This window comes from Falco punctatus, assembly GCF_963210335.1.
Source record: "Falco punctatus genome assembly, chromosome: 2".
Taxonomy (NCBI): domain Eukaryota; kingdom Metazoa; phylum Chordata; class Aves; order Falconiformes; family Falconidae; genus Falco; species Falco punctatus.
In genome coordinates, this window is record NC_137581.1 from 94,555,884 (window position 1) to 94,578,728 (window position 22,845).

General features: G+C 40.0%; 1 long non-coding RNA gene across 1 annotated transcript in view; it reads right to left on the minus strand.

The window, feature by feature from the left end:
- Nucleotides 1-6,432: 6,432 nt before the first annotated feature.
- The window catches only part of LOC308058999, a 45,090-nt gene continuing 28,677 nt past the window's right edge, over nt 6,433-22,845 (minus strand). Inside the window, exon 2 of the long non-coding RNA XR_013926083.1 lies at nt 6,433-12,058. This is a non-coding gene — a long non-coding RNA (uncharacterized lncRNA). The remainder of the gene's footprint in view (nt 12,059-22,845) is intronic.

Here is a 22,845-nt window from a genome sequence, read left to right on the forward strand (position 1 = left end):
TGCTCATGTTAGAGATGTGTATTGTAAGGTAGTCATCCCACTTTAATTATTGATCTGTCACTCTTTATTTTCAAATTCTTTCTTAATAATCAGTTTTGAAAAGTTGCCACTATTCCATGGGTAAGGCTGGTTTTCCGCCAGAGCAGTCAGTAATTGTCTCACTGCTGAGAACCAGTGGAAAGACTGTGAGTACTAAGGACCAGAGAAAAACATCTGTTCTCTGGAAAAGGCTGTCCTGAAGACTGTTGAAATTAAAGGTCCCATTAATTTCCCTCCTCTTTAGATCGGGTTCTGATAATTTGGGCACAGGCCTCCAGGGGCAGCACGTGAGCTCTGGCCTTGGGGAAGGATGAAATAAAACTCTCTTAGTCTGGTCATTACGCTCATGGCCCAGGCCAAAGTGCTGTTAACTCTCCCTGAAGGCAGGGCTTCGCTTCTCTCTCCTGCTGTAGCCACAACCACTGCACCAGGCATTGCAACGTGCTACCAGCTGCAGCTGGACCTTGGCACGTGCAGGAGTGCAGCTGTGTGGTTTTTCCATTCCTGCTCTCAGCCAGCTGTATGAGTAGGCGTTGGGACTGCACAGACCATTCCTGCCTTGTACCTGAACACTCGGGAGCACAGGTGGAGCAGGCACTGAGCTGCTTGTGCCTGTCCTTGTAGACAGCATCTTAAATTTATTCTGTTTCCACCATTATGTTGAAGCTTGATGTCCTCTGAAAAAAAGAGGATTTAGTAATGTCTCCTCCACTTACCTCTGCTCTTTAAATAAGTAAGTTTGTGGGACATATTTGGATAGATTGGAAGCCCTAGAACTGCTTATACAAGTCTGAGTGGTTTCATCCCTCCACTTTCCCAAGGCAATAAATTGATAAAGGAATATGTTTCAATGTTATATTGCATCGGTCATTTGCATTAATAAAGTGCTTTCCCTCTGTTTAAACCTGATGGTTCCCATGCCACTTTTTCCTGGTGTTCTTGGCAAAAATTTCCTCCCTCTGCTGCTGCCCAAGTTGTGGTCATACTGAGCTGTGGCGTTCTTCTCTAGGAAACAGCTTTATCTGCATTGTGCATGTGTAGTCTGCCAATATAATAGAAACATAAAGGAAGAAAGAGACAATATAAATATAAGACTTATTACCTCCCTTTTCAATGAAAGTTTCCAATCTGTAATGCAGAGGTACACAAGCATGTTGAAGCAGGCCTAATTTTGTGATTGGACTAGAGTAAAAAGAAAACATGGAAGGTGTATATTGTTCTGGTCCCAGTAGACAGTTCACAGACATAAATGCTGGGACCAAAAATAGTCAAGTTCAGTGTTACTTTATATAGCCACTTAATGTGCTATCTTTTCTTACCATGCTGTGAAATTGAAAGGCAGCAATTTTGCTTCCAGCCGTGCTACATTTTGTTATGTGTTCGGTTTCCTGGGATATAACAATCACTTTGCAGTTGGATGCTGCTTGCTGTAGTTATGGTTGCTGCAGCTCTTGCTGCACAGCTTTATTTGTGCGGATGTCAGCTATTTGTTCAAATGCACAGTGTACTTTGTCCGCCTGCCTTTGGCCACTAACCCATATGCATATAGCAATTGGTTTACTGAGACTCCATTCTAGCCTTGCTACATTCCTTCTGAAAATCTGTTGTGTGACTGAAAAAAAAAAGCACAAAGTTAAGTATTTCTAGCAATAAACAAGAAATGTTATTAAAGAAAAAGAAATTATCATAGCCTCAGAGAGTCAGTTATTCTGAAAATCATGCTTATCTTTGCCTTCTAGATATGGATTTAGAAAATAATTATAGTCATCCTTACAAAGCACCTTTTTACAGCATAATTTCACCCAGTGATATGAGTTAGTATTGAACATCATTCAGTCACAGACATAGCCAAAGAAGGCAGGGGAATTATTTCTGTCTTAAAAAAAACACATTCTGTGAATTTTGTTTACATGTTTGGGAGAAATTTTCACTTCTGTCTGGTTTATAGAGTGTAGTTCATTGTGTTTAATCACACCATTTTTCATTTTCAGTAAAACAGCTTAAAAAGCTGAGGCAGTAATCACTGAGAAAGTTATTTTAATGAAAGTTTCTAGCCTTGGGAGACTTTTTTCATGGTTGGTGTTTGCTATATAATTAAGCATTTTGCACTTGCCAGGTTTCATTTACAAAACACTTTTTTATACCTTCTCTAACGGTATTAACAAGAAAACTTGCAGTTTTGAGATACATCCTGCTCTATCAAGCAAGATAAAGCCAAAGCTATGCCCTTGTCTGTTTTCTCATTTCTACATTTGAAGTGGCCTTCTTTAAGCCATTTTGGATACAAATGTGTGTTGAATAGACTGAGGAATGGAAAATCCATGAGTCTTCAGCAATCCTGTAAGTGCTGACATACTCTGAACAGCGTGTCTGTTCCCATGTCTGGAAGACAAAGATCAAGAAAGATCATTTTATTGCTCAAGTATTTTCCTTTTTCTGGCTTCTATTTTCCTGACTGAAATCAATATTTCAGGGCTAATGGATGAGGATGCCTGCTGTTGCTGCTAAAATGCTGACCTTGGCAATCAATATATTTAGCTTGGAGCATTTGTGATGTCAATTACTATGATAATACCTTAGCATTTACTGCCTGCAAAATGTCTGGGTTATTGGGTTAGAGTTCCCTTGCAACCTTATCTTTCCCACTTTCTTTATTTTTATACTCTGTAACTGCTGGGGACTCTGAACCCTTGAGCACAACTGTGTTAAACAATTATTTTATTAGGATTGGATGAATGATTTTTTATTTCTTTTTTTGTTTGTTTTTGTTTTCTTTTCTAATTTGTTGATCATTTTGAAAATGCAGAGGGACAAGCAATCTGTTCTGAATAATATGTTTTTCTTCAACAGAAAGTGCTTTGTTCTGATATTTTAAATTTTTTTCAAGCAGGTTTTGAAGATTTCAGATAACTAGGAGGTAAAGTTTGCCAAGAAGTTATTACATACTGAAGTAAGAGGACACCTTTTTGTAGAAAACACTGAAACATTTGACTTAATTTTTTCATTCTGATCTGTAACTTCAATGAATAATGTGATTGCTTCTAAGTGAGTTCAGTGTCACTGATTGTACTTCCCCCACCCCCACTGGCCCAAATTATTTCATTTAAGAAATATCACATAGCCCAGGATTTTAATGCTAGTCTTTTGCAAGTGCTTTCAAAATGGCACCTTTCCCCCTTCTCCTTCTTGCTTTATTCAATGTGAACTGCCTAGTCTGTGGGTTTTTCCTGCATGTCAGTTGCCGAGCTTCTGTACCAAATTACCTGGATGCAGTAAAGACCTTGACCTTGATACCAGAGTGATCCTTGTGACCATAAAGGCTCTCGGCAGATCTAAGAGATTATTGACCTCAGTACAGAGCTTCAGTAAAGTTTGTCGGTCTCTGTAGAGCATAACAGTAGATAGACCAGTATAAATGATGGCTTTTTATTCATAGGGCAATCTTGAACTGTGGCATCTAATCTTATTAGAGAAAATTAGGTCTGTCTTGGAGCTTTAAAACCTGTTTGGGGAGCTCTGGCCCACAAGCTGTCAATCAGCTGAAACCTGTCACAAAGATTTACAAAGACTGACCATAGATTGCTAAAGAATAACAGCTATTGTACATGACTGCATTGCTTTCAAATCTGTCCAAATCTGCATTTTTTGCAAATTAAAAGGAGTCTGTGATTAACAGAATAAATGCTTTGTCTGACAGAGTATTGAAGACAATTATGAGCATTTACATTACATGTATTATATGGTCTTTTTTTTTCAGAAGGAGAAAAGATCTCTAAAAATGGGACTGTGAAATGCTATTAATCGTGTACTTGTATCAGTCAAAAAATTTGCTCCTCAGTCCTGTAATAACTAATACCTTTGCACACATATGGCACTGTTTAAATGGTTTTCAAATGCTTTTTATAATGCTGAATAAGCAAGGGCTGGCCTGAAGCCCTTCAAGGTAATTGAGAGTTTTTCCATTGATTTCAATGAGCTTTGGCTTAGGACATTAGTGAATTTAGTCCTTCGAAACCACTTAGACTATTGTTATCCTCATATACTAGTAGAAAACTGAGACAAAAAAGTGAAATGACATGCTGTCAGTCACACAACAAGTTGGCAAAGACAGTATAAGAACTCAGTGTTTTTGCTACCAGTCCAGTTATTCAACCACCTCTGCTCTCCAAAAAAAAAAAAAAAAAAAAAAAAAAAAAAAAAGAGGAGAAAAGCAGAGATTTCTTTATGCTGGTGAATAGCCCTGTGAATGGCTTGAGACTAAAGAGTCAAACTTTCATTACATATAGGCTGACCTAGCCAATGACATCGCAGGTATGCCCTGAGGTCCCTGGGCGTGCTGGAGATTTATGGCCTTGCTGGAGATATCACTCATACAGGATGCAGCGACTGATCCTCCGCCCTGTGGCATGTTCTGCAGTTTCCTGGTGCTAGTGGGGATCAGATTGTCTGCAGCTGTGAGTCACACGGTATCTGCACTTGTGTGCTCTGAAGGTGCCCAGACAGAATGTGGTGACAGCCAGACTTTAGGCAAATATTTATTAGATGATACATCCACAGAGACCAAATCCTGACACAACAACAGTGTACACGCCTGTTTCTGTCCATTATGGCTTACCTTTGCCTGGGAGTTGTGAAGGTGCTCCCAGCTTGCATGCTCCTGTAATGTCCCCTTTTTGGCTTCACAGTCTGTTCTCACCAGAAGAAATTTTGGAGTGTAGAGGAGAATCAGGGTGCAGGCAGTCTTTCAGGCAGTAGACTTTCTGGGAGCTAGCAGCCCCCCTTGCAGTGGTGCTGCCTTCCCCTCGCACCCCTCCTGTGGCAGTGGGACAGAGGACAGACCCTTTTTGGAGACCTCCTCCACTAGGCGACCCCTTCAGAGCTTCCTGTGGTTTCTTGTGCTGTACTTGTGATAACCCTAGCAGCCTTTGTTGTAATTTGTCTGATAAATCACAATCTGTACTGTCTTTTAGTCTGGGGGAGGTAACCTGTTGCTCACTAGTGGCATACCCTGGTAGGTCTGCTAGCTTTGAGTCCTCTGCTATTCCCCTCTGAGATGGATGTACTTAGTGCCTTCTTATTGCCTTTTTTTTTTTTTCTTTTTTTTTTTTTTTTATGACTGAACAGCACAATGTGTCCAACTTCATGCTTGTTTGAAGTTATTAGCCCTAGGCTGAGCAAATGACACAAGGAGAAAACTTTCTTCTTGCTGGATCCACTCCAAGCCCAAATGGTCAGCTACACAGTGAATCCTTTGCTATCTGGAAGGAAGGAGAAGGTGATTTCTGATGACACTGCTTCTGCAGATTGTTCCTGGGGTCGTTCTGAGCTATTCTTTGAGGTGAGGAGGGTTCATGGTATTTCCATGCTGACAGAGATGGCCCAGCTAGTGCTGGCTGTATGAACTAGCCACATATGTCAAAAGAGAAAAGAAAACATATACAGCCAAATGCTACAAACCCCTGGAGCTTATTCACCTTCCTTCCTTGACCTCCATACTGATTTGATTTGAGGCTACCTCATCACTATATTGAATGTGATTTACACGGTTCATTAATTAATAAGCCAAAATTATATTAAAGAAGCCATGAGTGCACTGTTAACTAATGGGTCTGTCAAATTCTCACTGAAGTCTTCAGAGATAATGCCCAAGGGGCAGAACTTAGATTAATTCCATTCATATCAACTGCCACTACCTGAAAGGTATGACTTAACCGATGAGCTGTAATTGGTTATAAGCTGTTGTGACCAGGTCCTAAATTGGGCAACGAAAAAGCAGCTCTGAGTTCTGCTGACCTAGAAAGCCTTGATAAAAACTGTCAAAGCCTTAAGACCACAATCTTCAGCTTTGTCTGGTATTTTGTATGTATCTGAGCTGCAACATTGAGAAAGCAAGCTCTGGAAAGCAAGAGACTTAAATGTTGTAGGAGGAAAAGTTTAATGTGTGTTTGTGCAGGGACATAACAGATGCTGAGATCTGAGAAAGTAAAAAACCCTTGATAGCAACAACCAGGTATAAAACTAACACAGGATCTGCAGAGCAACTGGCTAGGCCAGGATATCAGTGTTTTCCCTAGAAGTCTTTATTTCCTGGTCACTGTTGGAGTTTCATGGGCAATCCCTGAATGACAGTCCCATTTCTGCAAAAAGAGAATAGTAATTAGAAACTGTTCTCCTGGAAAACCATTTAAATCCTAGTGAATCAAATAAATATTTTTACCTTTTCCTTTTAGAAGTGCTTTGCCTGGTCTAGGAAAGGAATAAAGAAGAAATAAAGCAATATTCTGCATTTTTCCTCTCTCTCTGAATGTCTGTCATTTAGAAAGGATGATGACTACAGACTATACTTTTAAGGTAGGTTTGTATAGATCACTGCAGAACAAGACTTAGAGCAGGTTTAGTGGACAGTCACTTTATTCTATTGAATGTATGTGCTAAAAATATCACTTCAAGAAAATATTACTAGATAAACCCTTTTCACTGCCTCAATGTTTATGTATTTTGGAATAGTCATAGCAAAATAGAAAATTTTGTTCATCTTTCTTATTCTTTTTAGACATTTGTAGCCGTTGTCATAAATTGATCCAGTCATGGTGTTCTCTCATGTGATGTTTTAGATCTGGTTGCTTGAAGTATCAGGTAATATGGGTGTCAAGCCTGTGTTTGAATCTAAAGACAGTCTCTTGCTACAGCTCTCTTCACAGATATGAAGTTACGCCCCACAAACTGGACCAGACTGTGAATTTTCCCAGTTTACATTGTCCCAAATGCAACTTTTTCCTGATAGTATCAAATTGGGAAAAAACCAATCCAAATTATTTTATTAAGTTATTATCTAGCCACTAAGGCTTTGCATTTCTCAATGATTTAAAAGATTACAGTGATTTCAAGATTTAAAATGGCTTACCCACTGCTTCCTTAAATATTAGATCTGAGTTCCAGATCTAGGTTAGATCTTTAAAGCAGTTCTTATACATAAAAATATACTGTTATCAAGATTAATCAGGTTGTTACATGTTTTAATTCCCAAAGAGAACAAGGCTCTGTGTCAGTACAGTGTGACTGAGCCTTCATTCTTACAGGCTGCACTAGGATCAATGGTATTTAACAGAATCATAGAATGGTTTGGGTTGGAGGGGACCTTAAAGATCAGCTAGTTCCAACTCCCCTGCCATGGGCAGGGACACCTGCCACTAGACCAGGTTGCTCAAAGCCACATCCAAGCTGGCCTTGAACACTTCCAGGGATGGGGCATCCACAGCTTCTCTGGGCAACCTGTTCCAGCGCCTCATCACCCTCACAGTAAAGAATTTCTTCTTTAATCTAAATGTACTCTCTTACAGTTTAAAGCCATTCACCCTTGTTGCATCACTACATGCCCTGGTAAAAAGTCCCTCTCCAGCTTTCTTGTAAGCCTCTTTTAGGTTGCTGGAAGGCTGCTACAAGGTCTCCTTGAGGCCTTCTCTTCTCTAGTCTGGACAACCCAAATTCTCCCAGCCTGTCTTCACAGGAGAGGTGTTCTAGCCCTCTGATCATCTTGATGGCCCTCTTCTGGACTCATTCCCACAGGTCCATATCCTTATCATATTGGGGGCCCCAGAGTTGAATGCAGCACTCCAGGTGGGGTCTCACAAGAGCAGAGTAGAGGGGGAGAATCACCTCCCTTGACCTGCAGTTCATGGTTCCTTTGGTGCAGCCCAGGATACAGTTGGCTTTCTGGGCTGCAAGAGCACCTTGTTGGCTCATGTTGAGCTTCTTGTCAACAACACCCCCAAGTCATTCTCCTCAGGATTACTTTCAATCCATTTCAGTAGTAAAAGAAGCCTGGAGAAGAGGTAGAAAGCAACATGAATAATTTCCAGCAATTGTACTAAAAGCTGTGCAGACTTAAGTTGTTTTGGGTCACTAAGATTAGCTAAGTTGAAATATTAATCTCCTCTTATTTTGATTTACCATCATTCATGTTACAGAGTGAATTTCATTTGCTCTGTAAGCATAATTTTGTTCAACAGGGCAAATATGTATTAACAGTGCCACAGTAACTGCTCAAAAGGCATTATATTACTTGCTTGTTTTTTGAAAATGTCTACAGATGCCAATTAACACCTCACAGTACTAGATGTTATAAACACAAAATAAATATCAGTCCTTCTCTCAATGACCTAGTGATTTCAACACGTAGTGAGAAAAGAAAGGCAGTGGGAGGAACAGAAAAATAAAAGAGGCAGATGAAACTGTGGAAAGTAAGTAGGTAGCTATTACAAATGCATTGGTTCAGGCTTATCAGAGGGAAATGGAAGAAGTGAGATGACTGGAGCCATCCCTCCATTAGCTCTGTCTAGTGCTACTTGTACTCCAGTCTCGTGAGGGAGAAGAGACTTGCAGTATAGCTTATCTGCCCATCAGCAGCCCAACCATACTTGACTCTGAACTGGTGTTTCATACACTTTTCCAATAAGAAACTTTCATTCATTGTCTCTGGCCAAAATCTAGATGTAGTATGGGCATGAGCGAGACCATGTAAAACAAGAAAAGTTTTTTTCTGAAGCTATTGCTACTTTTCCATTAGCAGAAGTAAGGTAGAACTTGAAGTGAGATGGAGTCCACCTGTTTTTTTTTTTTTGTCTCATGAAGCAGTCCTCCTGAAGGACTTCCATACTGAGGTGATGAAGGCATTCAGGTTCCTCTTTGGAGGACGACCCTACCTACCCTAGTTTGTGAGTTATTTGATACCAAGGGTATGAAAAAATCCAATGGCTTTGCCACCCTTCTCTTACCTCTTCATTGGAAGACGCAATATTATACGCGGAGGTGGAAATGAAGCGAAACAAAGGCACACTTGGTATATTCAGGACTGTCTGAGTTATTCTAAATATGGTGGTTCAAGCAAGGACTTTTGCTTGGAGCTTGGAGCTCTGGAGCCTTCTGCTTTACCCATGCCTTACCCATTAAAGAATGAGTCTTTAATAGTGGCCATATTTTCTATCTGTATAACTAGATAACAGAAAGGTTCAGTGGCTTGGCTTTGTGGGCTCTGTAGCTTACTGGACAAGGCTCTGTTAGCTCAAAAGAGCTCCATGGCTGACAGCCATGATTTTGATACCCAAGGCTTGAAAATACACTTTAAAATCACTCATAACTGTCTTTCAGAGTAAAGCTAGGCTATTCCATGAATATATGATTGGTTTATTTAGTTGTGTGGTGAATACATCTATTTTTCTAAATTGCTTAATACATCTACATTTCTAGATTCTTAATTACCAAAGCAAAGATAGTGTAGTGGTGGCTTTGTAGTGGACAGTTAGGTCTGATTCATCTTGGTGCTCCTGGATGAATAAGATCCAGTGTTCCTGTTAATGGATGCTTTCTGTGACCCAGTCATCAGAGACGAGTGATACATTACTGAGGATTTTCACTGGTAGGTACTTTCTGTAGTAACTGCACAGCTACCAAGAAAAGATAACTGCTGGTTTCCAGATGTTACTACTGTGGTCAGGGCCACTTGCTCCCACTCTCTGTTTAAATTTAATTCTGCTCTGAACCTTCCTTTTCATTAATTAAAAATTATGAAAGTTGTTTTCACATTTAACTACGCAGAAGAAAGATAAACAAAAGCTGTTTTAAAAGCCTGATTGATTAGCATTACGAAAGTGTAGTGAGGGTAGCTACCTAACAAAGCATGCCTAGTGAACACTTAGAAAGCTCACACACTGGAAGAGAAAGCAGAATGGAGATTACTGTGCTTTTTACATGAATCACAAATAATAAGTGTAGGGAGCAAACAAAAGCACACTTCATCATTCCAGCAGTATTAACTGACCAGAACAGACAAGTTTTCAGCCTCTGTCTCCATGGTATGTCTCTGGAAAAAGAAAACTCAGAGGCATTCTGCAAAGTCATGCAGAGGAAGTGCCCCCAGTTCATTGCGCTTCCTTGAACGCCTGAAGGCGTTCTGTGTTGAGCATTTGCAAGAATAGACCATATGTTAATGTCTGAATCACTAACCTCAAAGCCAAGTCCACATGCTATAAACCACCAGTATTACCTTTCTTTTGTGCACTGTTACCGCCTGAACAAAACCCATTAATTTTAGAAAATGTCAGGTACAAGTATTGTATCAAGATGCACACTGTGGAAAGTCAGCTCATACATTTACCAGAAAGCCATTAGAAGAAAGCGTGTATGTACTGAAATCACAATAAAAATAACGTATATATTCACAAGCCAAATGCAGGATGTTCCATTATGATGAAAGATGCTTGAAAAACGTTAAGAATAACAAAGCAGATTCTTTCCTACCATAAAAAGCTTAGCTCAACACCGCTTCCTGACTGCTGGAAAGTATGAGAAAGGTAAACACAGTACAACGGTATCACCCAGACATTTTGAAATGAGGTTTTTCATTTTCAGACTGTAATTGGGCTGCATATTGGATTTGTGTGAGTACTGTAAGGCTAACATATTTGTACTATAGGTGAATAATCTGGTAGTTTGTACCTTCCGGGGATTTTCTTGTGTTTTTTAATTTTCTTTAGTCATTTCCTCATGTCTTTTTTGTTCCAATAGCTTTGATAGTTCCCTGTATATACTGCTTCTTTACCCTGCTGCTAGCCCTGAAAGGAATTGACAGGCCCCCCTATCTGGCTTGTTAAGCTCTTGAAGCTTGCTGCATCCTGCATGTAGCATGTTTCTGATTATGCTGGCAGCACAGACATTTGAGCTCACAGCTGCTCTAGTGCCGCCAGATCAATATACTCACAAAGCACAGTGAGCCTTTTGTGTAGGTTCAGTAATCATATTTTTCTTGTTTAGAGGGCAATCTGTAAAATAGAATCTCCTAACGTGAAGTAGTCCTCCTGTAGCTTCACTGAGATATGCATTTATCAGTGTGTTTAACAAGGCACTAAGAAGCATTCAAGGCTGAGTGACAAGAAGGGGCTTCCTTGCTTCAAATCGATGCCACCTCCCCCTCTGCCTCTCCCCCGCACCACCCTAGACTCCGCACGTGATAAGGAACAGCATATGTTTCTGCTTAGACTTGTCTGCAAAAATATCAAACCCTTAAAAGATGCGTCAGTTGCAGACATAAACCTGTCAGAAAACAATTATCAGCTGTATCTCTTTGTGATCTTATTAAGTCACTTGGGTCTTGATAACCTTGCAGATACCCTCTGTAGTGGAAATAAACATGGCAGAGACAGTGCAATTTATTGATAAAACAAGGAGTCTGACTGGGTCAGCTTGAAGCCCACTCAGCTGTTAGTCTGGAGGGAGGGACTTTTATTAATTTCTGGTTGGGCTTGTTTTTTTTCCTGTTTTTTTTTTTTTGTTTTTTTTTTTTTTTTTACAGCTGATAGGACTCAATTTATATTCTTTCCTTCCCTCTGGTATGGACAAGATCATTTCCCCCCCCCTCCAACTACACTGAATATTTAGCTTTAGAGCTTGTATGCAGGAATTGTCAGCAAGCAGCCAGGAGAAAGAAAGGGGATAGGGTACAGTGAAGGATCAACCATAGCATGCCATGGAGAGCAGACTAAGACAATCTTCTCCCACACATTTGTCCTACCACTTCCCTGGGAATTATTGTATTACGGGTGAACCTTGCAGGACTGCTGATGAGTTGCATTGGCAGCAGGATTTTGACTCTGCAAGGGCATGAGTATAAATCCATCCAAACAGGTATAAAGAAAAGGGAATTACATGTATGGGATGAAGTGATTCTTTTAGCAATTTGGGTTCATCCCTGTCTGTGCTGTTTCCCTTACTTGTAAATTATTTTCTTAGGGATTGGATTTGGAGAATCAAATTTGATCAAATTTCACCTGATGGTGGAATTCAGCCTTATAACCAATTTTTCCACAGGGGAAACTGTTGCTCTAGAGGAAAGAGGGTCGAAGCTTGAGGAAATTGCAGGACTCCAGTTCTGAGGAAACATCTCGTCTCAGCAAAAATTTGGAAATGCGGCTTACATTACCTTTTGAGCAGTCCTTCTCACTTTGTTTTTGTCTTGATGAGCAGCCTTAAAAAAAATAAAAAGAAGGTATTTTGTGGAGTGGTTTCAAAAAGCCCCTAAAGGAAAGAAGTTATGTTGAGTGGCAGGACCTAGCATTGGCTTAGAAGGACCTATGGGAGAGGAGACCCACATTTCTTACTGGGTCCACGTGAAGGCTGTAACAGCTTTGTTTTGCACACTTACCATCAACCTGACTGAAACAAGTGTTTGATTATGGCTGAAGGAGGGGTTCCCCACAGAACAAGAAAAATGTAAAAGTTTTTTTAATTAGATTGTACAAATGTTTTTAATTGAATCAAGGAGGATGACAAATTTAGTAAGGCTTCAGCAAGAGTAGAGGCTTGAGAAAAACATGCATTAGAAGAAAAGCACTGAAAACACTTTGAAATACATATTCAGTAAGGTAAATCCCTTTTTATGAGGGCTACAGTTATGCAAACAATTTTATATAGTTTGTTAAAGATTTCCCATGGTTCTGCTTCCTTTATTTTATAGTAAGGTGTCTTGATTAAGATCAGTTGCCTGGATTTTACTTTAAAAAGTAATACTAAACAATATCTTTGCCTAGTTTCATGCTAGGAATCGTGGGAAGAATCTGTTCCTAAATTAAAGTCTAGGGCTAGGAATGCTTTAGATGCTTAATTTTCCCCAATTTGGGGGTGAAATTGGGAGCTAACAACAGACTGATGAAAATCTCTGGAATGAAATATTTTCCTTTTGCTAATGCAGCAGAATCAGCAGGGTGCGGGTCAACAGAAAAGACCCCACTCTGCCTGTTTCACTGTAGTTCCCTGTATGCCTCCTTCTGTCTGCAGCCTTCAGCCCTGCAGCTTCGTACCCCAGCACTAACAGTAGCTTGCTTTGCTGCACCCTGGTTTCCAGTATCCTCTAGTTGTCTTGTACATGATTTCTCTCCTCTATCACAACCAGTCAAAGAGCTTAGTCTTCTGTGGCGGTGAAGGATCAAACTTCTGATGGTAAGGAGCCCTTAAAAAACATCAGAGGGTTTTTCACTGTCTTGCTGCCTCTGCTGGACGCCTAACCTAGGGGACAGTGAACACCTTTTAGAACTATCTGCCTCCCTCCACTGCTTAGGCCCAGTGCCTGCCTTTTTAAAGATGGATATATTTAGTCACAGAAATGCTACCAAAAGTCAATTGACCAAGGATTTTTTATGTCTTCCTGCCATAACACATTTGTACTAACAGATCTAATGAATCAGTGCAAAGGTGAAGTCCAGAACAGCAAAACCAAGCTTCTCATGGAATTCTTTGTTACAGTACAATCCTGGCATTCTTAGTCCTGTTTTTCCTTGCAGTGATTTATCTTGAGGCTATAGACTGCAGATATATTTGCCTGCCCATACTTTGTCATGATATTATCATTAAAAATATAACTATACCTTTGGTGTCAGAGCAACCCAGATTGCTTTTATCTGAAGAAAAGAAAGAGGCAATAAACTATTGCCTATCTCCTTATGTTTCTCTGTCAGTTGAGTATGTTTTTAAATTTCCTTTCCAAGTGCACTTTTGTTTTGAAAATTGAGGATCATAATTATAAAGGGGATCCATTTCAGTGATCCCTTTACAATTTCAGCTTAATTCTAAGGATGAAACTTTCTATCATGAAAAGCATAGGCAGGTACTCTGTCAGTACAAATCTGAGTACACATAAGGACTTTTTTCCCCAACAGTGTAAAAGTCAGATACTGAGAACAATCAGATAGGTGTGCTTTAAGACGGGGCAAGACCACAGGTTGTTGCAAGCCTGGAATCTGATCCAACTAGGAAATTGTGGTATGGTTAGAAAAAAAGCTGTAGTCACTTGGAAAAATGACCAGTTACAGCCCTTTAGGTTAGTAATGTCAAATCACTTGTGCAGGCTGGTTCACATACTCTCTCTCAAGTCGTATGTCCTGTCCCCATACTGTTATCAGATGTATCTCTCTCATACATGTAAAATGTAGGCATCTTTTGAAATACAACTAGCCATAGAACAGGTACAAAACCACAAGAGGGGAAATGCAGATGGGAAATCTCTATTCCAGCTGTTTTGTGAATCTCAGTATCACAGAAAACAGGTCCTTAGATTGATGGGATTACTTTGGCCACTTGACCTTCATATGTGACAGAGAACTGATTGTATGCTAAGAATTTACTTCATAAATCGTTATACGTATGCTACATGTACAGGACCCCAAGTATTCTGGAGTACTCTCACTAGAGACCATCTGATGATTTTATTCTAAAATGTGATTCAAAGCAGTCAGTAGTTGGAGATACTGTTCATAGATGCCTTCCAGAATGAAGACAAATGATCACTTCCTCAGAAATCACTGCACTTCCTTTGAGCAATCATTAGTAATTTTTTCAAATGGAAGCAATACTACCTTTCATTTGGTTTCTGCTCTGTAATGAAGACTTCTAGGTACAGACATTTGTGCATAATAATGCATCCTTTATTTTCACCTGTGTAAATTCAGAGCTGACCTGTGGAAATCAAACAGAAATAATTTGGTGGTCCTCCTAAAGGGAATGATGTTATATGGAAACAGATAGCTCTATTCCATATTCAAGAATTATTTCCAAATCCAAAGAGCAAGGGCCTTAATTCCAAAAGCAAATACTCTCAGATGAATCAAACTGTGCGGGACCTAGAACTGTTCAGCTGGCTAACATTTTCTACCATCTATAGTGGAAGAGAAAAGCTCTGTTCATCTTGAGTGTAATGTAAAGAAATGTATGGTAGAAAACTTTTTTTTCACTGGTGGCACAGATGATGCTGATGAAAATATGTGGAACTAATCTACAGTACAGCTTCTGCTGTTGTGTTCTAAGGTCATGACTGAGAGGAGATGGTATTCTAAGTGGAGGGATGGAATGGTCACAGATATAGGAAGAAAATGTATCCATTTACTCTTTCTGCCTGGTCAGATTTCCTATATACACAAGACATAACATTAATTAGCTTCACTCACACACCTCAAAGTCATGTATGCTGGTAACTTACCATAAAGAGGGCACACTGCAGATAACTTCCCTTCTCAGTGCTGACGGGCAATCTACACTTCTTGCTTGAAGAATTTTAGTCTTTAAAAAAATTAAGATATCATATGTGGTGTTTTATACTTAGCCTCATACTTCCTTTGCTTTGAAGGGTTTTCTGACTAAGTAACTAATCCTGTGACTGGCTGTGTGTCTAGGCCTCTCCTTACTCATACAGTCCAGTTTGGAACAGGAGCCAAAGAAACACTGAGGGTCATGGTCCATTTGTATTAGCTACATAGAGGGAGGGTATTTCTGTCTTCTAGAATTTACAGTCCACCTGCATTTTAATATCTGATGTTGCACAGAAGAGAAGCCAGAAGAAGCCACTGGAAAACTTTCCACCATCTTAAAAACCCAGCAGATCTAGGCCTGTACATTTCATTCAATGTGTCAATTTCATTAATCCACTGAAAATTAGTTTATTTTTATATAGTTAATCTGAACAATAAAGCTAAGCACAACATGGTAGTTCAGAGAAAATGGAGTAAAAACATTGAATTATTTATGGCAAAAAATGTAAGACCATTCTCCCTTCTTCTCCAATAAAGATTGACTCTGATGCATAAAATTCCCTAAACTGCTGCATGACAGTTAATATTGTTTCTATCACAGTTTGAATGAGTCTTGCAAAATTCTGTTTGTTGCTGATAAAGAGTATTAGGACATAGGGACATTAGAGAATAACAGCTTTATGAAGGCAGGGCACAAGCCTGGGTCAACAACAGCAGAGAAAAAACAGGGAGCAGAAAAGACAGCATGTGACTAAAGAGCAGAGAGAACAGCATGCAATGTGGTTTGTTTCCCCAAGAAATTCTGGAGAATTTGACCCTATGCAAGTCTGTCAGTGCTGGATGGGAATTGCAGTGTATTCTGCACGGTGAGACCTTAGGGTAAATAAAATTGCAACAAGGCAAAAATGTTTAAATTTCTCATGCATAAGCAGTGAAGAGATAATAATAATAATAATAATGATAAGGCTAGGACCTCGGGTGGTGTCCCGCTCCAGATGTGGGTCATTGGTGAAAGTAGTACATATTCTGAAGCCTGGATGATTTTGATACATCTCCATATTTGTGGGCTGCCTAACCTCCTGCTCTTTCTACAGTAAAGATATAACTGTCTTTGTTTTCCTCTTTCATATGTCAACATCTGATGCTTTTGCAAAAAAGCAGAACTACGGATGCTGGTCAGATCCTGCATATTCCACCCCCACCACTTCTCCAAGCCTCTTTGTTTGCTTTTTCTGTGCACTTACAGTGATGCATCCCATCTGGTTTTGCTGTATTACATGATCCACGATAATACTTAGCACCATTAGCGGTCAAGATGGGACACATCATAGCTTGTTAGTGCATATTGCAAAGGGCCTTCTTCTTCCGCTTCAGAATCCCGAATAATTTTAAATTTATTTTTTAAGTTATACAGTGGTAAGCACCCCAGGGAACTCTACTTTTGCACATTAGGGCTGATTCTGCATGCAAGCAAGCTTTTTTAAAACTTATTCAGGGTTCTTTGTACCAGACAGACCATGACTGAGCCAAAAGGTGAGCAGCTCTGTCTTTCTTCCTGAACCACCCAGTCTCATCACAACCACCTTAACTATGTTTCAGCCCTGTCCCCTGGCCTGCCTGGTACCCTCCTCTTCTCAGGGAAGGGCATTCTCAGGGTCCATTTAGGACAGGTTTGTGTTGCTGAGCCAGTGCAGAGGCAAAGGACAGAGGCTGTAGTAAGAAAACAGTCTTTCCATGCTCTCCGGTTTTCGTGTCCCATATTTGAGTCTGAAGCCATGGTATTGTGATCTATGACTCACCGATTTTGCTTTATTGCTGATAGTCTGTGGTTGGTAAATGTTATGAGTTTAATCAGTCAAGCAGCTATACGCCAAGTAAAGCTAAACTGGTAGTATTTAATTTCTGCATAGAATAGAAGATAGTGTAATGAGAGTTCATCATGTCCAAAAGCACGTAAATTAACCTGACATTACAGGCATAGCCATTGCACACACACACACGCATGCACACACACACACACACAAAGCAGGACTTCCTGCTTTTGTTTATATTGTTTCCCGTGTAGTTTATTACTGTGGATTTGTTTATTAGTCAGGTGAGCACACCATGCTGGGGCCCTGAACCAGAAATCAGCCACCTTGTGGGACCTATAGAAATGCCTGAGTTTAGTCAGCGGGGAGAGAGCCCAAAGGGATTCAGTGTGGTCACACAGAGTGGCGAGGGAGAAATCTCCCTTGCAAGGTCCTGTTGAGGATTATACCCTCTCATGGGTGCCCTGATAATCTCATATTCCCTAATCTATGATTTGCCTCTGATCTCCTCTCACTCCAAATTATTTAGACTTCAAATAAGAGGAAGTTTAGAGAAGAATAACAATTATGAGAAGCCATTTTCATTAAGCTCCTAAAACATTTTTATCTAGTTTAACAGAGCAGTTAATGAGAGGAGTGGAGGAGACATGGGAGGGTAGCATAGATGTCTTTAATATTTCTGCTCTATTTTTCTTATCTCCACCACATCTGCTGAAGCCAAGCAAACAAGCAAACAAGATGTGTTTCCAGTATGCACTTAACACTTTACATGCTATAATTGGAAAAGTGGAGAGATGCTTTATTTTTTCATTGATTTAACAGTTTTAAGTGATGTGATATATATGACATGAAATATTCCCTCCACATACACACAGACAGACTTGTAAATGATAGGTTTGGTTACTACTCAAAAGTAGATCTGCTTTAACACCTTCATCCCTGCCCCACCACCCCCCCAAAAAAAAATAAAATTGGATTATTCTATTACAGCCCCACAGTAAACCTGTTACATGACAGTGAGGAGATGGTTAATATATACTTTCTGGTTCTGCCTTTTTTGATGGATTTCAAAGATAATTTCAAATTAAAATAACCAAAAGCATAAAAAAGATTGGCATTAGTTATTTATTCTTTACAAATGGATGTAATTGTTGTGGGTTTTTTTTATTTTGTTATTGCCAAAGGTCTAAAATATGGATTATTCTGCTTTATGTATCTATTTTTATACAGCTTCTGGTAAAAGTGAACTTTTACATAGAATTTTCCCTTATTGTTTTTAAAATGTAATATTTAAAATATTTGCCATTTGCAAATCAGTCCCTTTCTTCATCTCTCCTCCAAAGTATTACACTTTCTTTTGTTCTATTGGGATTTCTTTATAGATGAAAAAGAGAAAAAAAGCATATTCCAGAAACAACAACAACAATAATAATAATAATAATAATCTATTTTTCATTACTACTGAAAAGCTACAATTAAGCAAGACTTTTAAAAACAAACCTTTTAAAGAATATTCAAAAGAAGAAACATCACAAAACAGGTTTTTTTTCCAATTTAGCAGAAATGAGGGAATGTAGCTTGTCAGAGGAAAAGTACAGTTGGAATTCATTACCACGCACCACTGAGTGGACTCCCTTTCTCTTTCCAGGCTATTTTCTATTTGAACTCCATTTTTTTGGGGTGATAGTTGGTTTTTACTGTCATTTCTGCTCAGTCCTGTGCTTGAACTGAGGTCTCAAGGTGTTGCAGTAAGATAATTTGCAACAGGTAAAATGACAAAACATCCATCATTATCTCCAGCAATTTTTTACAAGGCCATCAACAGAGCGATTTGAAAACTGTCCCAACGGCTTGGCTTTTGAAGGCAGATTTAGCGCTTCTGGACTGAGGTTTTTGCAATATTTCACATAATGGTTTGTGCACAAAACTGTACTATCACATTTATAATTGGAGTACCTTTTGTCATTTAAAAATCTAAAGTAATAAATATCATCGCCACTAAAACTGTAATTCATTTAATGGTGTCACATCCTTTTAAAGTCAGTAGTACTCTGGATTATGTCCCTCCCTTGCTGTTATATTAGAACCATGATATAAAAATGTACTGATGACTTTGCAAGAAAATATCATTAAAAGAGAGTGCTTTATCTCTTTTACTCCTTTGACCTCTCCCTCTCAGCCATAACTAGTTTACTGTAGCTGTATTCTTCCTCTCCCAAAGCAAAAGTAATTAATCTGCTTTCAAGATTTGCAGAATCTCATATTTCAAAAAGTACCTGGTTTTGCTTAGAATGGCCTTCTTGTCATTGTGTGATTGAAAAATGATCTGAAACACTTTATCAAAGATCAAAAGCAAACTGCACTTACCATTAGCTAAGTATTTGGCCTGGGCTGAGTGATCCCATCACATACTGTGCTCCTGAGCCCAGTGTCATCCCTGATCAGCACTGGAGTGTGGCACCCACAGGTTTAGTAAGACTGCAACCTGTCTGTATAACTGAGTTTGAGTTTAGCAATAGATAGGTACGGTGATGGCCTTGTTGTTGCTGTGGTAAAGACTGGGCTTTTAAAAAGTACATAATAAATTAAGAGTAATAATGACAAACAAGAGGAGGTGGTTGATGTGGAGTTTATGAATTCTAATTTAAATTAGGAGCTTCTATGTGAGATTTCAAACCCCAGAATGAATGTAGGCCTGGGTGCCTTCACTACTGTCTTTTACTGCCATATTTGGCTAAAATTCAATGGGATGATGGCACAGCTCTAATAATGGAAAGTCATTAACCTGAGGAAATCTTATTCAAATGAAACTAAATGGGGAAATGCAATAGCTAAAGCTTGCCAGGGTAAGTTTTGCCTGACTTCTTTTCAGGGAGCTGGAGCTCAGAGCAGTGGAATTTCTCCCTGAGGTAGAACAAAGGAATTAGATGTAATTTTGCAGCCCTTTAACTGAAAGTGATTTCAAACCTGAAGACTTTTTGCGGGAGAGAAAGTAATGTTGCTCTCAAAGTAGAATTAGCCGAGGAAGAAGAAAAATGGCTGTGTGAAGAGGAGAGAAAAGGTGAAATATTCAAGAATGTTCCAAAAAGTTCCTACTATCTCAAAATACACATAGTTCAGAGAGAAAAGCCAAAAATATTCTGATGTATCAAAAAAGCATTGGGGGAAGGAAACAGAGGCATGTATATTTATTATTTTGTCTAGTTCTGTATCCTTCCTGTGCTAACTGAAGTAGAGGATAATTGTATTTAGAAATCCACATACGTCTTGGGCATCTGTTAACTTTCATCTGTCCTGTATCACTGAAGAGTAACATGTAAATCCAGCATGCTGCAGGCTAGATTTAAGGAATTCAGTATGTTTAAATCACTGTGGTGTCTGGAAGCTTAGGACAGTCTAGGGGCCATTTAGCCCCATTTCTGTGAAGCGATAACAGATACCCATATTTATCTAAGAATTGTGTCAGAGGTGCCAAGGATGGGACAAAGACCAGTAGACCAAGAGAAGATGAAACTCACATGTCTATCCTTGAGGTCCCAATACAGCAGCCTGGCTAGTGTTCAGCTAGGGTTAGCCCCATCAGAGCTGAAATAATAACCAAGAATAATAGGAGAAATATATATTCATAGCAGTAAGTGGGTTTGCAAATTGCATCCTTCTTAAGGTCATGGACTCGGACCAGAACTTTTTCATTTAAATGATATATTGAAATAGCACTTTCCCTCCCCCTCCACTGGTTAATTAACAAAAGCCTCATACTGAAGTGCAAAGAGTGAACAGTTGAAAAAATAGACACATTTTGGGGCTTTTTTCTAAGCTATTTCTTCAGAAATAAGAGTTCCACTTCATCAGCATTATTTCTGAGTTTGGGAAATTGTATGCAAAAGCCATATTGAGCTTGCTTGTTTCCATCTCCCACGAAGATTTTTCCTACTTGTTTGTGACCCCCACTTCCCCATCAATTACTCCCTCTCAGTGATCTGAACTGGCTTGAAATCTTGTAATACAGATAGCAACACCAAAGACGACTCATCCATAGAGGAAGGGAATGTGGAGCTATTCTTCAAAAAAGCAAGTGTCAGTGTCTCTCAGTCACAATAATATTTTTTTTCCTGAACTAGAAGCTTCTAATGTTTATCTCAGCCTCTGGGCATTAAATAGATCAAAAAGGAAGACTGGAGGGGACAATACTTATCTGAGGCACTCATGTGCTGGCAGCACACCTTCGTTGGTTGATCAGTTGATTATCGTATCGCCACTTATGCCACTCATACTGTGGCGCTAAATATAGGTGGTAGCATTCACATTAGCCTAGTGTTGCCTGACCGTCTTTTGCTATGAGAGGGGACACTACCATTATAGAATTGTGAAAGCAGAAGCTGAAGTATTTCAAGAAGGAGACACTTATACATGCACGACTTTTTACTGTGTCCTTCCCTCTTCTTTTTGCATTGTCTACATGCAGATGTCTCTTCCCCCATGGTTATGCTCTCATGTGTTGTGTGTAGATATTGAGGGACTCTACTGTAGCTGACAGAGCTGGTTGCTCCTGTAGCTGCAGGTAGCTTACACATCTTTTCATGGCATAGCAGTCTGCCAGACAGGCAGGTTTCTGGGTAATGCTGACACCAGCTTCATCTGCAAGTGTAATACTGGATGTAACGATGTAACATGTAATGTAAAGGGCTCAGAATGCCCCTCCTGGGACACAGATGTCCCAACACACACACACACACACACATACACACACGCACACACGCGCATGCACGCATGCGCGCACGCACACAGACACACAGACACACACCCACCCCCACACACCCACCCATATTCAGATGTTTTCAATTCTTGTGTAAAGGTAGGTGCTGCAACATGGCCTTGGAAGTCTTTTCAATGCATTGATGAATGCAGTTGAATTTTAGATCTCTGGCTTAGTGACCTGGATATTCGTTAGTTCTGTTTTTTGCTCTACCATCTAAACCACTTTTAGTGGTAATTCGCTCTCATATAATTCGCTCAGTACAGAAGAGAAGAGGCTTCCTCTTCCCTGTCCTTTGACCTACCTTTGATTTCTACTTCCAATTATATCTCATGCTTTGTAGTAGGTTTTCATTTATTTATGACATTTATTCTGTGATCTTTCCATCTTTCTAACATCTAATGTCAGGGTGAAGTCTTTCATGGTGTTGGGAATCTGCAGCCTCAGACCCAATGTAAATTGAAGGCAAGGGAGTGTGTGGTGGGGGGCAGTGGGAAACATCCTTCTCAAGCTTACACTGGTGGTGAGCTCAGGACGTGGCCCTGCACTGCATATTGTGGGGAGACAGGGGAAAGCCTGGAGAAGGGATGGCTTTGGAGCACCTAACAGCCCCCCAGTGCCTATGAGGGGTCATGGAGGAGCTGGAGTTGGACTCCTCATGGCAGTGCGGGATGGGAGGGCAAAAGACAATGAACACAAGCTGCAACAAGAGCTGGGTTCAGACTGAGAGTAGGAAGAAACTGTTTCCCCCTGAAGGCAATAAGGCAGTGGAGCAAGTCACTCCAGAGGCTGTGCCATCACCGTCCTTGGAAGGTTTCCAGCCCTGACTGGACCAAGCCCTGAGCAGACTGGTATGACCCCAGAGCAGATGGTGCTTTGGGCAGAGGGTTAGACTAGAGACCTCCTCAGGCTCCTTCTAGTCTAAATCATCACTGCAGCACTGTGATAGACAGAATATGTACTTTCCTATGAGAGATACCAGGAATAATCCTTCCACTGCAGAAAGCAAACATTGCAGCAGAGGAAGAAGGGACATGGGCTGTGTGTGAGGCCTGAGGAATCCTGGTACCCTCTTCCTAGGACTGTCTGAGTGTAAGTCCTGGCTGACCTGTCATTTCTTTGTCAGTTTGTCTTTGCTCCCATGGTCCCTGCTAGCACTGAAGCTGTG